This window comes from Camelina sativa, chromosome 11, assembly GCF_030686135.1.
Source record: "Camelina sativa cultivar CO46 ecotype springtype chromosome 11, ASM3068613v1".
Classification (NCBI taxonomy): Eukaryota; Viridiplantae; Streptophyta; class Magnoliopsida; order Brassicales; family Brassicaceae; genus Camelina; species Camelina sativa.
Genome location: NC_141890.1, coordinates 15775613 through 15792999, shown reverse-complemented (window position 1 = coordinate 15792999; position 17387 = coordinate 15775613). Strand labels below are relative to the sequence as shown.

Below are 17387 nucleotides of genomic sequence, written 5' to 3'. Positions count from 1 at the left end.
TCCGGACGACGAGCACGGTGGCGCGCCAGGGCGAGAAGCAATCGGCGGATTCGGCCAGATCTGGCTGGTCGGGGAGCGGCTGTCCGGCAGGGAGCGTGTGGAGGTGGAGCAACGGAGGAGTAGGAGCGACGGAGGCCCAGATCCGGAGCGCAAGATGGCGACACCGGCGGACCGAACCAACCTCATCAACGGACGAGGAACCGGCGGCGCAGGCCTGAGGCGGCTAGGGGAGGACCCTCCGCGGCGGCGGCGGAGACAAGTCCGGCGAAACCATAGCCGAACATACCAAGAGAGATAAGGAAGGAGAAGAAGTTTTACCTTTTTGGAGAGGAGTAGAAAGTTAGAAGTAAAATTAGGTCAAAGAGACAAATATATATAGTGGGGACCAGCGCGTTGACCGAGGTGAAAAGGAAAACCCTAATTTTTAAGCTGTCTCCACTTCTCGTGCCTCGGGTAGGGTGCAGAACACGCAAGAACTCCCGTTTAAAACCCGAGAGACCTAGTAGAACGTGCGCAACGCACTATTCATCCCTGAATCTCCCAGATGCTTCGATAAACATGCGCAACGCATTATTCATCCAGGAACCTTCCGGAAGGCCTTCAAGCTTTTAAAGTCTCCTGTTCTTTCTGCAAGACGGATCTAGAGACGCGAAGCTGCATCCGACGGGCTCAAGCAAGCCATCGCACATCGGACTAGGGGGGGACCATTGTTGGATATGAGCTATGCCCCCAACATTCCTAAAGCCCCAAACAGAAGATTCTCAAGAGATTTTGGGCCTGAAGTTATGGATCTGGTCCATCTGGCCGCAGGGGCAAAATCGTCATTTTACAGAAAGACAGAGGAAGCCCTAGGTCACTGGCCCACTATATATAGCAAATGTCATTGTCAGAGAAGGGATCCAATTTTTGGGCAATAAGAGAGAGAAGAGCAATTATTTTCGTATTAATTGCGCTTAGCCCTTTGATTGTTATTTTCCGTAAACCCTCACTTCAATTCTACGTTAAAAAAAAGGACCAGCTCCGATTTATTCCCATTAAGATTCGTATTATTAATATTGTCGGTTTCGTACATCAACAATCACTCTTCTAATATGGAAGCATCCAGAGCCACAATATATCGGTCCTTGGATTCCCGCAACTCCTCTTCCCAAATACTTAATTTTAACGTATAAACAAAGAGTAAACATCGGTCTATAGATGACATTGAAGTGATCAAAAGTTCAAGTAAAAAATGTAAAAGAAGGGGAGAGATTGCACCGACTGTAGGACGGAGAATTCGTTGGCGTAAGAATCATAGAACTCTTGAGGGAATTGAACAAAAGCACAATGGTTTGAATTCTTTGCGTTTTGTAAAAATACACACATTGCTTGTCGCACCACATCTGCTTCATTGGCATACATGTCACAGTCTACGTTCAACATGTATGGTGCATTTGTCATCAACCCTGACACTCTTAACTGTTCAAATATTAGGCTCATAATATTTTGATTATTACAACAACAATCAATAGATTCGTAGTCGTTAATACTACTTCAATTGAATTTAAAGACATAAATATGAAATTTAATTTATTATATTCAATACTAGAAAGTAGCCTACGCGATGCGTGGTTTATGTATGCATTATTAACTAATATAAAATGAAGTTTCTATTCAATTATATATGAAATGTACAGATGTAATTGTTAATATATGTCTTAAAAAATAATATTTATAATACTACGATTCAACTACAATTTATAATTTATATATGTTATATAGTGTTTTAGAAGGGTCATGAAAAAGAGGAACGTTAAAGTATATATTACTAAGTATTTTTGATTACAATATATTGTTGAAATTATTTAAACAGTATGTTACTATAATAATAAGACCATTACTTATAGCAAAGTAAACTATATATGGTACTTTCGTTAAATAGTTAAGATAAATTATATTTTTTTATATTTTTTTCTTTTTTGGAAAATAAAAGACTGATAAGTAGTCTAGAAAGAAAAATGTAAGTTCTTACTTAATTATTTTGATAGATAATTTTATGTTGTCCTATATATTAATTTTATTGTCATCATCTAAAAGTAATAGTTAAAAAAATATATTTTTAATATATGATAAGTCAATTTTAAAATAATTTATTAAAACGATATCACAAAACAAACATCTTATAATATAAGTTTAACCAGTTTTTATAAAAAAATCATGAAAAGAAAAGTGTGTGAAATTTAATATATATTTTTTTATTTTCTATATATTTTCTCTATTTCTAGTATAATTAACAATAATTTAATTTTTGAAATTATTGTTTTCTGTTATATCAACTATGTTATGATACCATTATGTTTTTTTTTTAGTATATATGTTTTAAAGACAATCAAACTGTAACCTATAAATTACTATTAATACAAATTTGAGTTGTGTCTTTAATACAATATATATGATTATTGAATATAATGTGAGTTTTTAATATATTAGAAACTGTTTAATATTTTTTAATTAGTCTATCATAAATTAATTTGGTTTCAGTTTTTACTTTGAAATGTATGAAACCATTTTATAGTAATATGACAATTAGTTACAGCAAAGTTAATTAAATTTTGTATGTTCGTTAAATAATTAAGATAAATTAATTTATTTATAGTAGGTTTTTTTGGGAAAAAAACTGATAAGTATTCTAAGAAAAAAGGTGTAAGACCTTACTTTGATAGATAAATTATGTTTTCTTATATATTAATTTTATTTTGATATATAAAAGTAATAGTTAACAACAAATAATTTTAAAATATGATAAGTAAATTTTAAAATAATTTATTGAAACGATTTCACAAACAAATATCTTATACTCTAAGTCTAACTAATTTTTTTATAAAATTGATGAAAATAAAAGTGTGTCAAATTTAATATAAATATGTTTTTCTTCTATCAATTGTCTCTATTTCTAATTATTTTAAAATAAATAGTATAATTAACAATACTTTAATTTTGAAACAATTGTTTTCTCTTATTTTATGGGGGAGATAAAACAATTATGTTATGATACCATTTTTTTAGTACATATGTTTTAAAAACAGTCAAACAGTAACTTGTAGAATACTATTAAAAACAAATTTGAGTTGTGTCTTTAATACATTATATATGATTATTGAATATAATGTGATATATATTAGAAAATCTTCTATATTTTTAAATTAGTCTATCATAAATTAATTTGGTTTCAGTTTTTACTTTAAAAGTATGAAACCATTTTCTATTTTTATTTGGTTTCAGTTTGTTTTTATTTTTTAGCAATCAGTATTTCTTTTTTAGGTTCTATGGTGTATGATTTTATTATGAAATATATTAGGTGCTAAAACTAAAAGATGGAAGGAATATATTTTTGTAACAATGTTGAAAAAAAAATCAGAAAGCAAACTACACAACAATTATATTTTTTTAACAAACCATACACCACATAAGATACAAATAAAATAACATCAAATAAAAAATAGAATGTTAAATTTAAAATTAATGAGAATGACATATGTCACAAAATAGAGTGTCAAATGTAACATTGTTAGGCAAAGTTAGAAAAAAACCTTCTTTATTATATAAGATTGCTATACTGTTATTGTTATATGTAAGTATAGTTCTCTTATACTATTTTACCTTCCTTGAAAATATATCGAAGCTCGTCATTTCTTTTGTAATCCTCATATTTAACGAAAACTCCTACTATTTCGAGGTACGTAATTTAAGTCATATTAATCAAACGTACGTATGCTGGATGAATACTAATCTATATTTCAACCAATTAATATTGTAACCATGACAGGCCGGTCACAACTTATGTACTTACTTTGAAACTAAAGAGAGAGAAAAAAGAAAATAGGTGTCTGAGATAAATCACTAACCAGAAAGTTCATGGCTCCAGTTTTGTAATGATGAAGGCAATTTGGTCGTTTCTCTCTTGAAATGTATACAAGATGAGGGACTTCTTTCTCGTCTCCCACGCCTGCCTTGTTCTCCCATATCACCTTCACATGACACATTAGACAGGATTTCAATCATCGTTATAATCAAACCTTATAATATGTGCAGAACAATAGAGTAGATATTTAAAAAAAAAAAAAATGTTTTGGCATATAGTTTCCTTGAATATAATAATACCTTAACTAGAGTTGAATGATCATTTGGTTTTGTGTTTGAGAAAGCCTCAAAATCATCATCTGCATCCAAACAATGGCATTTTTAATTTTTCTGCATAACTTCTCATACTCCCTCTTTATAATAATACAAAAGTAAACAGAATAAATAAAAATCTCCTAAATATAACATGGAAACAACATATACAAAATATTTAAATGTTAAGTTAGTTACTTCAATTTCTTTCTTTTTATCGACTTGTAATATAAAGAAACAAAGAGATGAAAACAAAAAGAGAAAAACGTAGTTAATAATCAGAGAATGGTGACTTAAATTTTGTGGACTCCTCGTTTCAGATGTGTCATCCTCTTACATGTTCAGTTAAAGTGTGGTTGTATCTAAACTCAAACTTGGGAAGGAGTGTTTCCGGTTGGACACTTGGACCGGCAGAACAAGCCAGTTTGAGTTTGTTTTTAAAAATCAGGACCTTCTATAGTTCTATTTTAAACAACCCCAAATGCCAATAGTCAAACTCACCTTCGTCATTTCCCAGTCTTTAATGAATACCGAATCATCTGTTACGACCAAAGGTTTAAAAAATATCTAAAAGGAGCTCTAACTCTAACGTTGTATTTCTTGCAGAAGGGAACCCAAATCTTGGCGAACTTTGAAGCTTCTCTAAGTGAGAAGAAAGTGTGAGGTGAACATCCATCGTCTGATACATAACACGCTAGTTTATTCGCTGGATAATTCAGAGCTAACAGCGAAAGCACAGTGTTCACAACAATAATTGGCGGCTCCCTAACGGGATCTGCCGTGGGAACGAACATATCTACTGCAGGAAGGTCATGAACCCTGAAATTAAAAAAAAAAGAAGAAGAGGATGATAACATAGAAATGAATGATGTTACTTAATTGTTTAAGACGAGACTGTAGAATTTTAACATGTAAATCCTTGTTTTATTTGGATGAAATTATATGGATCATTGTTTGAATAATATGAAATTATAGGGGTTTTAAATGTATAGCTTCATTATTTGTAAATAAAATGGTACCTTTCATCAAGTCTATTTGGATAGGGTTTATCTTCAGCAGGACTCCATTTTATGCAGGTAATAATCAGCCATATGAATGAGAAAATAGATTCACAGAGAAAAGCCACAAGCCAAACATTATCATTTTGGCTCATATGTAAGATTCGGTATAAGAGAAGGCCGAGAATCGTGAGATCCACAATTCTCAAAACATAGCTTTTGTGTGAGATATTTTCGCTAAGAGGAAGGAGAGAAGAGTTTGAATCCGCCATTGGAGGAGCTTGCTTGTGAGCTTTCTTGCTTTTTACGGATATGAATGTGTGTGTTTACATGATGTGTACTAGTGCGCTGAGGAAGCATATATATACACACTAATATAGAATTTGATTTGTACACAATTTAAAGTTGAACCCATTACAATAAATATTTGTAGATATACCTAACTAAATTAGAGTAGATATGAATTACCAACAATGAAGTAAGTTATATTGATCTAGCTTAGTCTTAATGGAAAAAGTGATGGTTTTTGGCCAGCCCACTCTATCTCTCTCAATTAGTTTGGTAAATCCAAGATTAGGTGTTTTGATTCATTAGATTAATGAGGTGGATATACTAGTTAGGTTTTGTAATAAAAATTAGATGGCTACTTTTTATTTTATTTTTTACAACATGCATTATACGAAATTGAATCCGGATGGTGACATAATGACCACAATAATACAAACCACTTATACAAGTTATGGTAAGGTTAGTTACGATTTGTAATTTTATTCAAATTCAGGTTTGTTAAGATTATTAATTTGCTGGAATTAGTAAGATTAGAATGTATAGATTCAATATTACTAGCTAATTCGAAGATTAATAATGTTACAGTATATATTTTTTATTTCCAAACCACAGTCATCGATCGAGTGATAGTTTACCATTCAATAGTGGCATTCATAACGATTAGCCCTTTAGGATTTAGTCTCAGCCCATGTCGAGCCCAATTGACGAAGGTCGTTCTCTCCAAAACTTACATTCTCTTTGGCGTTGTTTCTAGGCTATGTGTAGAAGAATGAGTTCGCTAAGCTGCAAATGGCCATTTTTGCTATTATTTGTCTAGATACAGCATACAGGGTCACTTGTATCCTTTTATTTTGTTAAAGAAAGGGTCACTTGTATCACCTAATAACACCATATATGATTTAATAATATATATGTGTGTGTGAAATATCTCATCTATCCAAAGAACTTGCGTAGATCAAATCTTGAATATATTATACGTAATAGTAATACCCATTACATTTACAACGTACCTTCAAATATTGGAAATAGAACCTACGGATTGTAGCTGACCTGATAAGTCGCGGTGACCATATGTATATTATGCATCACGATCCTAATCACTATGGATAGAACATACCATTGGAGCAAAAAGTTCACAATGAACTACAAAATAATTAATCTTACAAAAATAATATGTTTGATTAAATATTCGATAATTTTGTCATATATGTGAAAAGTACATGTATTTATTAATAAGAAAATTGGTATGTAAAGAAATTTTAAAAGTAAAATGAGGACTCATTATCTTTATTTTAATATCTTTTCTTAACCATAATATAAGTCATTTATTATGCACTTGCTGAATTGATAGACATCAGTTTCAGTAGACTTTTGAATCCTCTTTGTTCATATAAATAATCCCTTTAATTAGGTCGTTAAGTGCATTTTTAAGCTTCTTAGTTTTTTGTCCGATCACTGGTTCAGGATACATGTACTAGTCACTAGACATTTTCCTCAGCCTAGCTGGAATTTTTGAAATATGTTAGAGAAAGAAAGAAAAGTTTGACACGTACGTACAGTATAGTCAAACGTGATAGCACTAATCAAATATGAGAGCGAGCGGTCCTACGCTAACCGCTTCCTAGGTATGTGCCCCAAAAGCCGGCTTTAAAATCTCTAAGCTCTCCAAGTCACCGCTTCAGGGATCAGTTTGCATGTGAACGTGAAACTTGGGACAGTGAAAACAAATGAGGAGCGTACGTAAGACATGTGACAAATAACAAACAATGTGTGTCGTTATGCACATTAAATTTCAGTTCCATGTTGACATGCAAACTTGGTAACGCTTACTCTTTGTAGAAAATTCAAAATTGGCAACGCTTACACAAATTAAAGCTCAACTAGCTCAGAACCACGTGTTTACATTCCTTCTTTTCTTCCCTTTTATTTCCATCGCATTTTGTGGAGATCTCTATCGCTTTTGTGCAAGCTTTACCAATTTTGACTTTTCCACAAGAGAACCATATATTGTAATTCTGTTTAATTTTAATTTAGTGTAACCAAATATTTCAGGTATAGTTTGGTTTGAATTTGGTTCGGTTTTGATGGTACAATAAATTAATATAAAATATTAGGGTTTAGTATGTAATTTGCATTACGTTACGTTATGCCACGAGAGAAATTATGTTAATAAAACCTTCAAGTTATTTTTCCTATACGTTACATTTCTTGTAGCACAGCGCGAAGACAATGATTCAACTCTTTATTCAGGAAACAGTAAGTTGGAGTACAGAATTTAAACCAAAATACTAGGATTCAGGGAAGCAAATGCAAGCAGATCTGGGTTCTGTTCGAATGACAACATGTTCTCTTCAGGAAGGGTGACAAACGCTTCAATCCCTTGTCTGTCCTTGGAATCCATTAGAATGGCCAAGTTACCAAACTCGGGGGCCACATTTCCTACAACCCAAACTGGACATCCCCATCCAAAGCAAGCCTCGTAAAGTGGTAGCTTGTACCAGCTACTCACGGTGTAGGGTTCGAGTGTGAGAGCTCAACTGCGAATATTTAGTGAGCATCTAATGTGCTAGTTTAGATCCGGTCACGGAAGATGAGTCAGATGACCCATCAATGTCTTCGATCACAATTCGTAACTCCTCCTTTTTGTTCCGTAAGTCCCTAAGGGCCTCTTCAGTTTTAACTTCCTCTTCTCGACCAATACTCACGACCACAGAAGAGAACATGACATTCCCAATCAAGCTTTCTTGAAGGGAAGGTACCTTAGAGCGCAAGTTAGCGAGCTGGATCAGCACTTTGTGATCACATTTCTTTGAGGATGCAGCTGCGACGAAGCATTTCCAAAGAAGCACAGTGGCACACCCCACCCGCGTAGGTCGGTCTAAGGCTTCTTTACTAGCTACGTTTCCCCTGAGCTCTTCGAACTTAGACGCAGGGAACACAAATCTCTTCGTGATGTTGCTTCTCTTGCTGGCTTGTTCGTCCACTGGAAGCCTAAAGGCCTCGTTAGCTGGTGGATAGAAATTTGGCTGCGGCAAATTCAGGATTTCCCGTCACAGCATCGTCCTCTCCTCGAGCCGTGGCTGCCCAAGACCGAACAAACGTGGAGATGGAGGCTGCGTCCGAGATTTTATGAGTGATGCAGATTCCAATGGCCACGCCTCCGCATTGGAAATAAGTTGCTTTCACCATCAGCAAAGGCCACGTAGCAGCAGCCTCGTACGGGTTTTCGACGATGTCTAGAGGAAGCAACTGTTGGAGAGCTTTGAAATCCGGAAATCTCAGAACACCAGAGAGAGTACATTCATTGACACGAGCTTCGACAAAGACAGTTCCTTCGTCGTTACAGTCTACAGTGACTCCGTTGATTCTTCCGGCAAGAGGGTAGAACTTGGTCAAGGTCTTGGATTATATAGTAAAGATTTGGCTAATTTCACCCTCTGGTGAGTCTATATCAATTATATAGTAAAGATTTGGCTAATTTCACCCTCTGGTGATTATCTTCCTTTCACATTTTTATATCTTTATTTGGAATTATGTGAAACAGCCCATGTCCATGTGAATGGAAATGTAGGGATTTGAACCGTAGATGATGTGGCACACAGAGGACTCATCTCATCTCATCTCATCGGATATATATAGGTCCTCATACTTAAAATCTTACATCATCCACCCGTGTCTACGTGTCTATGGTGTGTCATCTCTATATCATCGTTTTGAGTAGTACAATTAAAATATTTGTATGAATGATGAGATTTACACGTCATGAGTAATTCCTAATCTACCTAACCCAAAATTACTTAATTAGATTTACATGGAGTCAACACGAGTCGTTATGAGCAATTCCTAACTACCTTATTCACTGTACAACAACAACTATGCTTTCACTCTTTGTTTACTCACCATTAACTTAGCCAACAATATATATTATACGTAAAAGTAATACTCATTACATCACCTACATGTGCTAAACTTAGACGCCAAATTATTCTCACAATATTTTTTTTTGATCCGTAAGTATCTTGGCCGCCACTCAAGGACGTACACAGTACACTTAACAAAATTTAATACATAATCACGCCACATCATCTTCATTTCCAGCTTGATTCTTCTCGTGTTCAATTCTCCTGTTGCGTTTACAGCTGCTATCTTGTGACACCAGAGTTCTGGTAATTTTCCTGTTGCGTTCCACAACTGTTTTTTTTTTTTGTTTTTTTTTGAATAAATGTTAAAATATATTCAAAGAAAAATAGCGTTTTACATTAGCTTGATTTGAAAGAATATTTGAATTAGAACAAAAAAACCAGTTTTTATCATAGTATAAACTATCGCCTTAGTATCTTGTTGCCAGCCATGACTGAAGACCCATAGCATAGCGTCGATATCCCATTCGTTTAATAGCTAGCAGTTGAGCTCTAATTTGCTTGTCGAGCCAGCCAATAAGAGTTAGCTCAGACGTAGGAACCTCCCCATGCCGTCGGGCGTTTCTCTTCCGCCAAACAGAGTAAACGGTAAGTTGGAACGTGTATCGAATTAAAAAACCATACACCCGATCAGCTTGAGTTCCAGAGATAACGTCGAGCAACGACAACCAAGAAGTATTGAATCGAGTCTTATATAGAGTTTGTGCTATACCTGACCAAACTGCAGCGGAATATGGACATGAGAAAAACAAGTGGTCTCTCATCTCTACTAGAACAGAGCAAAAAACACAGCTCACATTACAACCATTAATCCATGCGACCATCCGATCCCCTGTCGACAGACGGTTGTGTACTGCAAGCCAAGTGCAAAAAGAGTATTTTGGTGTTGCATGAGCAAACCAAACATCCTTATGCCAAGAAACTAGGTTGGAAGTTGTTCTTATATGGTTCCAGGTGTCTCTAGTAGAAAATGTGTCCTTCTAAGCATCACCTTTACCTCGCCATAAGACACGATCTGACTGAGAAGTGGTTCTAGTCTGATACTCTTGATGCAGAGCATCTTCGATGTCATTTAACAATGCCATACGGTGACCCCGTCTCCTCCGACTGTGCCATGCATCATGGAGAGTCATATGTTCTCTTACCCCAAAATCAATCATGCCTCTTGGACCAAATTTATCCAACATATACCTTGAGCTAGCCGACCAGTTGTCATACCAGAACGATGTGTGAGCCCATTTTTCACCTCCACATTAACAAAAGTTTTTGCCAAGTCTCTATACTTCAACAAACGTTTCCACATCCATGAACCCGATAGTGATGCAGGTTTAATCGACCAGAAACATCCATCCTTAAATAAATTCATTTGAGACCATTGGACCCATAACGATGCCCCTCCAGAGACCAACCGCCATATCAACTTTAAACAACTAACATCATTTGTCTCTTTCAACGATCTCAGTCCTAAACCACCTTCACACTTTGGTTTACACACATCAGACCAGGACAACTTGGCATTCTTGGTATTCAAATCCGGACCTGACCATAAAAAAGCAGAACATATACTATTCAGCTATCAAATACTTTCCCTTGGAAGCCTAAAAGAACTCATCCAGAAACTTGCCGTGCTCCATATCACCGAGCGTATGAGATCAAGACGACCTGCAAAGGAGAGAGGGTGCGTGCCGTCCACGTTTTAACTCTGTTTCGGACTTGGTCTTATAAAGGGGAAAGATCCGCTGTAGTGAGTGTTCGAGGTATTAAGGGGAGACCGAGATATCGAACATGGAGCTGTCCCAAGCCAAAACTATAACGATTGCCCAATATTTCACTGTTTTTCGGTGATACTCCTCCAAGATACAAAGTCGTTTTGTCCATACTTGATATGCGTGGTTTTTATCACTTCAAATCTTTTACCTTAAAAGACCACACAACTGCTGCAAGTGCACAGCTAATCGGTAGTAGTATTTAAGGATCGATCCCACAGAGAGAGAGTTGTTGTTTAGAGAATCCATCGGAAGAGATGTAAGGCTAGGACTCAATAAAAATGGGTTTTGGTTGTTACGGTCGTAAGTAAGCAATAAACGTAAATAAAAAGCAAGTGAAAATAATAAAACGAGCGTTGGGCATCAAGGAGAATCATAGGGGTTCAATGATCTATCTATCTAGGAAAATTTAGGATTAGTTTGTTTATCTAAAACTCAGACTACGAAACACGAATGAACCGTTAACTTATAGTTCACAAGCTAACTGTCAAAGATCTCTATACTCCGAGACTCAACTGTTGCAGGCAACGACGCATAGATCAAAGCATGTTAAGCAGGTTCGATTCTAATTCATGAGATTCCATAGGTAAGGGGTATGTGCTTCCTATGACTCCTCACACATCTAAGCTAGGTCAAGCACACATGCAAGCTTTTGGCAAAGCACACACACTTTAGATCATAGTTAGTTCATGAGGCTAACTTAAAGCATTAAGCAAAGACGTAGAATTAAAGTATAGAATAAACAAGAATATAAATCTAACAAACCCTAAAAGTTGCCACCTAAACTAAGATCATTTTCCCCATTTGATTATCCTTTTAAACCCAACTAGAAAACTACTCTAGCATGTTTAAGGGAATCATCAAAGCAAGGTTTAAACAATTCATAAACATAAAAGAATAAATAGAGAAAAGAGATTTAGATATTACTTCAATGATTATCAAACAAAGTGTAGGATCTTCTTTCTTTAGAAACAAAGAGCAAAGCAAATAGAATAGAAAAGAGTTTGGTGGATCTTCAAAGCTTCAAAGAGAGGGAAAAAAGAGGGTTTCAGGTCGTCGGCTGCTCCTCTGGTCGTGATCTGTTGGCTGCTCGGTGAAGGCACTTTGAAGGCACACCCTAAACCTTAGGGCTTAGAAAAGTATTTATTGGGTTTTGTAAGGGTAGAAACGTCTTTTCTTGTTAAGTGCATGGCAAGAGAGCGGCGTATGAATGTTCTAGAACGTGGTGAAGGCTTGGACTGGGCCGCCGTGGTGGTCGCTGGTCAGGCCTTCAATAAAAAGCCCATTGACTGAATGGTTCTCCTTACGTCGGTTTATAAGACGTTTCGGTAAATTGGGCATAAATTCTGGATGATTGAATGGATTGACTTGATTCCACTTTGAGGAGAAAGATGACTCTTCCAGCTTTCCATAGACACCAAGTACGTCGAAATATAAGTTGTAGAAGTTCTTCAAACGTTGCCCGTACTGTAAAGCTCTGAATCTTTCCTGAAATGTATTTTCTTTGTCTTTTGGTCCTTTTTGCTATAAAACCTGTAAAACCTTCTTGAAACCTAAAATACTTGATAATAGACATTAAAGCTTTGAAATCATGTCAAACTCTTCCTAAATGCATACTAAAACCATAGCTAAATTGGGTAAAATAATGATGTTATCAACTCTCCTAGACTTAGACTTTGCTTGTCCTCAAGCAAATAATCAAACTAAATCATGGAAAAGAGGTTTTGAAAATAATGGGAATTCACTTATCTTTGGGGATATCGTCTTTGCACTCTTCTTCGCCTTGACATTAGGAACTTCAATTTGTAATCCACCATGAGAATCATCAACGCTCCTTGACCCCACAATTCTTTAGAGTCTCCAAAATCTCCATTGTAATCTCTTTACATAAATTAAAGCAATAATAAAAAGTGAAATCTTACCAAAGGAAAATCGATCAATGGCTTGTTGACTCTCTTCAAGCCAAGACTTTCTTCGTATGATTCATTTCCTCTCCCTTTTCTCACTTCCAAGGAATCTATTTCTCCCTAATATTCTAGGATATCATTTTTTTAATAGATCCCTTGCTCTTTTTCTCTTCTTTTTTTTTTTCTTTTTATATATATATATATATATTGGACAGGCTTCCATGAAATCCAAAGTATGCACGAGTTTACGCTACATCCATTGGCTCACTTCTTTGCTACCTATATCCTTATTTTTTTCTTTTCTTTTCTTTTCTTTCTCTTTTTTTTTAGAGTATTGAAGGGAAGAGAGAGGGGAACATACTTTTGAAGAAGTGCAATGTCTTGTGTGGCTTGAATCTAGAGATCTAGTCCAATGTATACCAATTCCCAGGGCTAGATAATTAAGTCCGGTTTAGGTCCTATAAAAGTTAGAGACAACGTTAGATCATTTGAATATCCATCGAATAAGGACTTGGGGGATTGTTGAGTCGGCTCACAGTCTTTCCAAACTTCGGTTCTGTTGCCAAGCATAATCAAGAGTCATAAGAGTGTTAATCCAAATCAAATAAACCGTTAGAATAATATCATAATCCCCTACTAGTTTTGACTCAATTAAAAAAAATGCGACTCGATAATAACGTCAAAATTATTGATGTAAAAAGTGGAAAAAGGTCTCAAGTCAACAAAATAGAAAGTAGCATTAGTATAGGATGGAATATCCTTCCCCCCAGACTTAAATCACACCGTCCTCGGTGAGAAAAAAGAAAGAGTTGAGGATTAAAAATCATAAGGAAAAAGTGTAGGGTTTAAGAACAATGTCACCTTGATGGAATGATGTTGTGTCGACACTAGAATTTTAATGGTTGCCCAAAAATTGTCTTAGAGTTCGGCGGTGGTATGAAAATGTGGTGACTAACCGTTTGTACTTCCTTTGGTTGCTTGACATCGAGTATGAACTAGGCTGAGTTCAATCGAATTGAGTTTGATATATCTCTAAATGCATCCTCCTTGAAACAAAAACCTAAAACCATCAATAATAATGATAAAATAAAAATAACAAAAACATACCTAAGTAAAAGAATGGTGATGGTTGGTGGTAGGATGGTGGTGGTTCAGATTTGTCTCGCAGTACACGGGTGAGCGGTCGCGGACAGCAGCAAGTACGGTGGGTATGGTACGCGGTACATTAGGACATGGTACATGGTACGTCGGTCATGGTACATGGCATCGGCTGGTACAGCTAGTGGGGACTCTCGGCATGGATCACATGAGGATTGTGATGATTCGTTGCCTTCAGCTTGCTTCGGTCAGGTTGAACATGGCCGGTCAGTAGGTGGTGCTTGCCACTAGACATAGTGTGTAGACAATCCATGGACCTTCTTCTTCCTTCTCCCTTTTTTTTTGGCTCTTTTATTTTCTATTTTTTTTTTTTTATAAACCTGAAACTAAAATGCAGAAATATTAAAAAGTAAAAAAAAAAAAATCCTAAAAATAAATACTTACTAGACATGGGTTGCCTCCCAAGAAACGCGCTTGTTTAACGTCGTTGGCTCGACGTTAGCTTGCTTTCTCAAGCAGGGTGAGGAGAGTGGGTTGTCCTTAGACAATATCTCTTGGATCTTTCTCCAATGTAGGTATCAGGTGGCTCTCTAGCATAATCTTCTTCTCAACATCGTCGAGTTGGTGGGTTGAATGGTTTAACTTCATAGAAAATGTCTCCATTGATGTTGGTAAGAGTCATTCTTCGGTTAGGCCAGTCCATGACGGCTCCAACTGTGGCTAGGAATGCTCCTCCAAGGATAAGTGGTGTAAATCTTCCTTTCTCAGCATTGATAACTTGAAAGTCGGTTGGAACATTGCAAATTCCGACTCTCACATGAATGTCTTGGACCATTCCTTCGAGTATTTTTAATGAGGAGTTGGCGAGTCCTATGCATATGTCCGATGGTTGTAAGTGTCTCAAACCAATCTTCTTAGCAACATCGGTTGACATGATGTTGATACATGAACCGGAATCACATAATGCATCTTCGAATTTAACTCCATTGATAAAACAAGTTATTAGGAATCGGCCAGGGCTCTCCACTTTGTGTAGTGTGTTGAACGACCGTGGGTAGTGTAAGGCTTGATCATATAGCTCTTTCATCTCTTTCCTTGACTCACAAATCTCAAGAAAGAAACGGTCAATTTGATAAATAGAACAAGCTTTTGCGAAAGTGGTACCTTGGGGAAGTCTCCCAACTGCTCGGTTGAAATCCCCTAGATCTCGTAGGCTTACCATGCGGGGGTACCAATGGTTGTTCAAGAGGGTGAGACCACGTGGCTCATGTTGGAACTGTGTTCTCCTGAATTGTTCTTCATCTTCTTCATAAATTTCCCCTTTTTCAAGTTCTCGCAAAGGTGGGACTTCTTTGAAGGTTGTGATGGTGTTACAAGCGACATGGGGTGTTGATTCTTTTTCTCCTTGTTGAGAGGTCTCGTGTGATTTGGGGTTGAAGGTTTCGGCCTCCATGGAACCTTGTAACTTGCTCCTCACGAGATTCTCTTGTGTTCTTGTAAAAGAAAATTTTCCTTTTCCTAAAAGGAAACATGAATGTTTTCCTTTTTCGAGTAGGAATTCCTTTTCTTCTCCTTCCTCCTCGTCGGGTCGAGCTTCTTCTTTCTTGTGTCCAGCAACACATGAGGTGATATCCTCAATATTAGCAGCAAAATCGTGGTTCTTCCCTTTATATTTGGATTCAATCTCCTTAGGTAGGTTGTCGCTCTCCTTCGTGAGGGTAAACTTTTCGGATAAGACTTCTCCAAATCGTTTTTGTTCAAAATCGAGACCAAACATCTTCCTCCCAGCTTCATATGCTCGGTTCTAAAGCTTCTCTACACGCCTCCTTGTGTCCAAATCCTTGTTAAACAATACTCCAAACTTGGTCTCATGGTCTTTTGTTAAGTTTGACACTTCATTCGCCAAGTCTCTAGTGTTTATAGCATTGTCTTGGGCACTCTTGAGATGAATCTCTTGTACTTCTTCAGCATCAGTAGGGTGATAGACTTGATCATAACTCCAGTTGTTGCGTTCGTCCGGATTGTTGAATAAGGTTTGCAAGGCTTCAACCTTCCATTCTAGGCGGCTCTCCAAGGTGTAGCCCATATTAATAATCTTTGTCCTATCATCATCAATATACTCCATGTTGTTTAAGACTTGATTGTTGACAGCATTGATTTGTTCCTCCAAACGTGTGATGTATTTGGTGATAGCCTCGAGTTTAGCTCCAAACTCAATACTCATCTTATCCAACTTAGCATTTATAACTTTATCAGCCTCCTCTTGACTTTATATAAGTTCATTCATCATCTTCATGAGCTTGTCTTCAGTGTAAGAGCTCTGTGACTGGTTTTCGAGTGTCATAGAAAAAGTTTTCATTGACATCGACATTCATGACTTCTTGCGGATCAAGGTATTGGTCCGTTGCAAAGCATGGCACGTCCATATGGTACGGTTTGAAAGAATGGTCAGCTGGGCAGTAAGCTGGTCCCATGAATGCTCGGCCTCCAGATGGTCGAGTGATAGAACGACGATAAGGACGCCTAAGTGGTGGTACATCGGCTGGTCGAGAGTGACCAACGCATGGACCTTGCAGCGAGTGGGCTTGCGGACCGGATGGGTATCCGTCCGTGGCTCGATAATGTGACATGAGCTCAGCAATAGTGCGATTCTCAAAATCTCCTGGGAGAGCGTCGAGGTTCATCCTCAAGGTCTCCTGAAACAATGAAAATCAAAAAGAAAAATTTTAAAGCAAGGTGTCCTAGACGTTACTCTAGTTCCTGGACTCTTGTAAACAAACAATCTCTCCCCGGCAACGGCGCCAAAAAGCTTGATGTGCATGGTTTTTATCACTCCAAATCTTTTACCTAAAAAACCACACAAATGCTGCAAGTGCACAGCTAATCGGTAGTAGTATTTAAGGATCGATCCCACAGAGAGAGAGTTGTTGTTTAGAGAATCCGTCGGAAGAGATGTAAGGCTAGGACTCAATAAAAATGGGTTTTGGTTGTCACGTTCGTAAGTTGGCAATAAACGTAAATAAAAAGCAAGTGAAAATAATAAACGAGCGTTGGGCATCAAGGGGAATTACAAGGGTTCAATGATCTATCTATCTAGGAAAATTTAGGATTAGTTTGTTTATCTAACTCGGAGTACGAAACACGAATGAACCGTTAACTTATAGTTCACAAGCTAACCGTCTAAGATCTCTATACTCCGAGACTCAATTGTCACAGGCAACGACGCATAGATCTAAGCATTTTAAGCAGGTTTGATTC

At 36.8% G+C, this 17387-nt stretch overlaps 2 pseudogenes across 1 annotated transcript; both read right to left on the bottom strand.

Moving 5' to 3' along the window:
• Window positions 1-4423: 4423 nt before the first annotated feature.
• On the bottom strand, window positions 4424-5469 carry LOC109127633 (cellulose synthase-like protein B6; annotated as a pseudogene). Its single transcript, XR_015572673.1, has 2 exons — window positions 5172-5469; window positions 4424-4971 (listed from the first exon to the last, which is right to left on the bottom strand). The product of XR_015572673.1 is annotated as a cellulose synthase-like protein B6 (transcript).
• A 2116-nt stretch (window positions 5470-7585) lies between these two features.
• Window positions 7586-10491, bottom strand: LOC104728062 (BAHD acyltransferase At5g47980-like; annotated as a pseudogene).
• Window positions 10492-17387: the final 6896 nt, after the last annotated feature.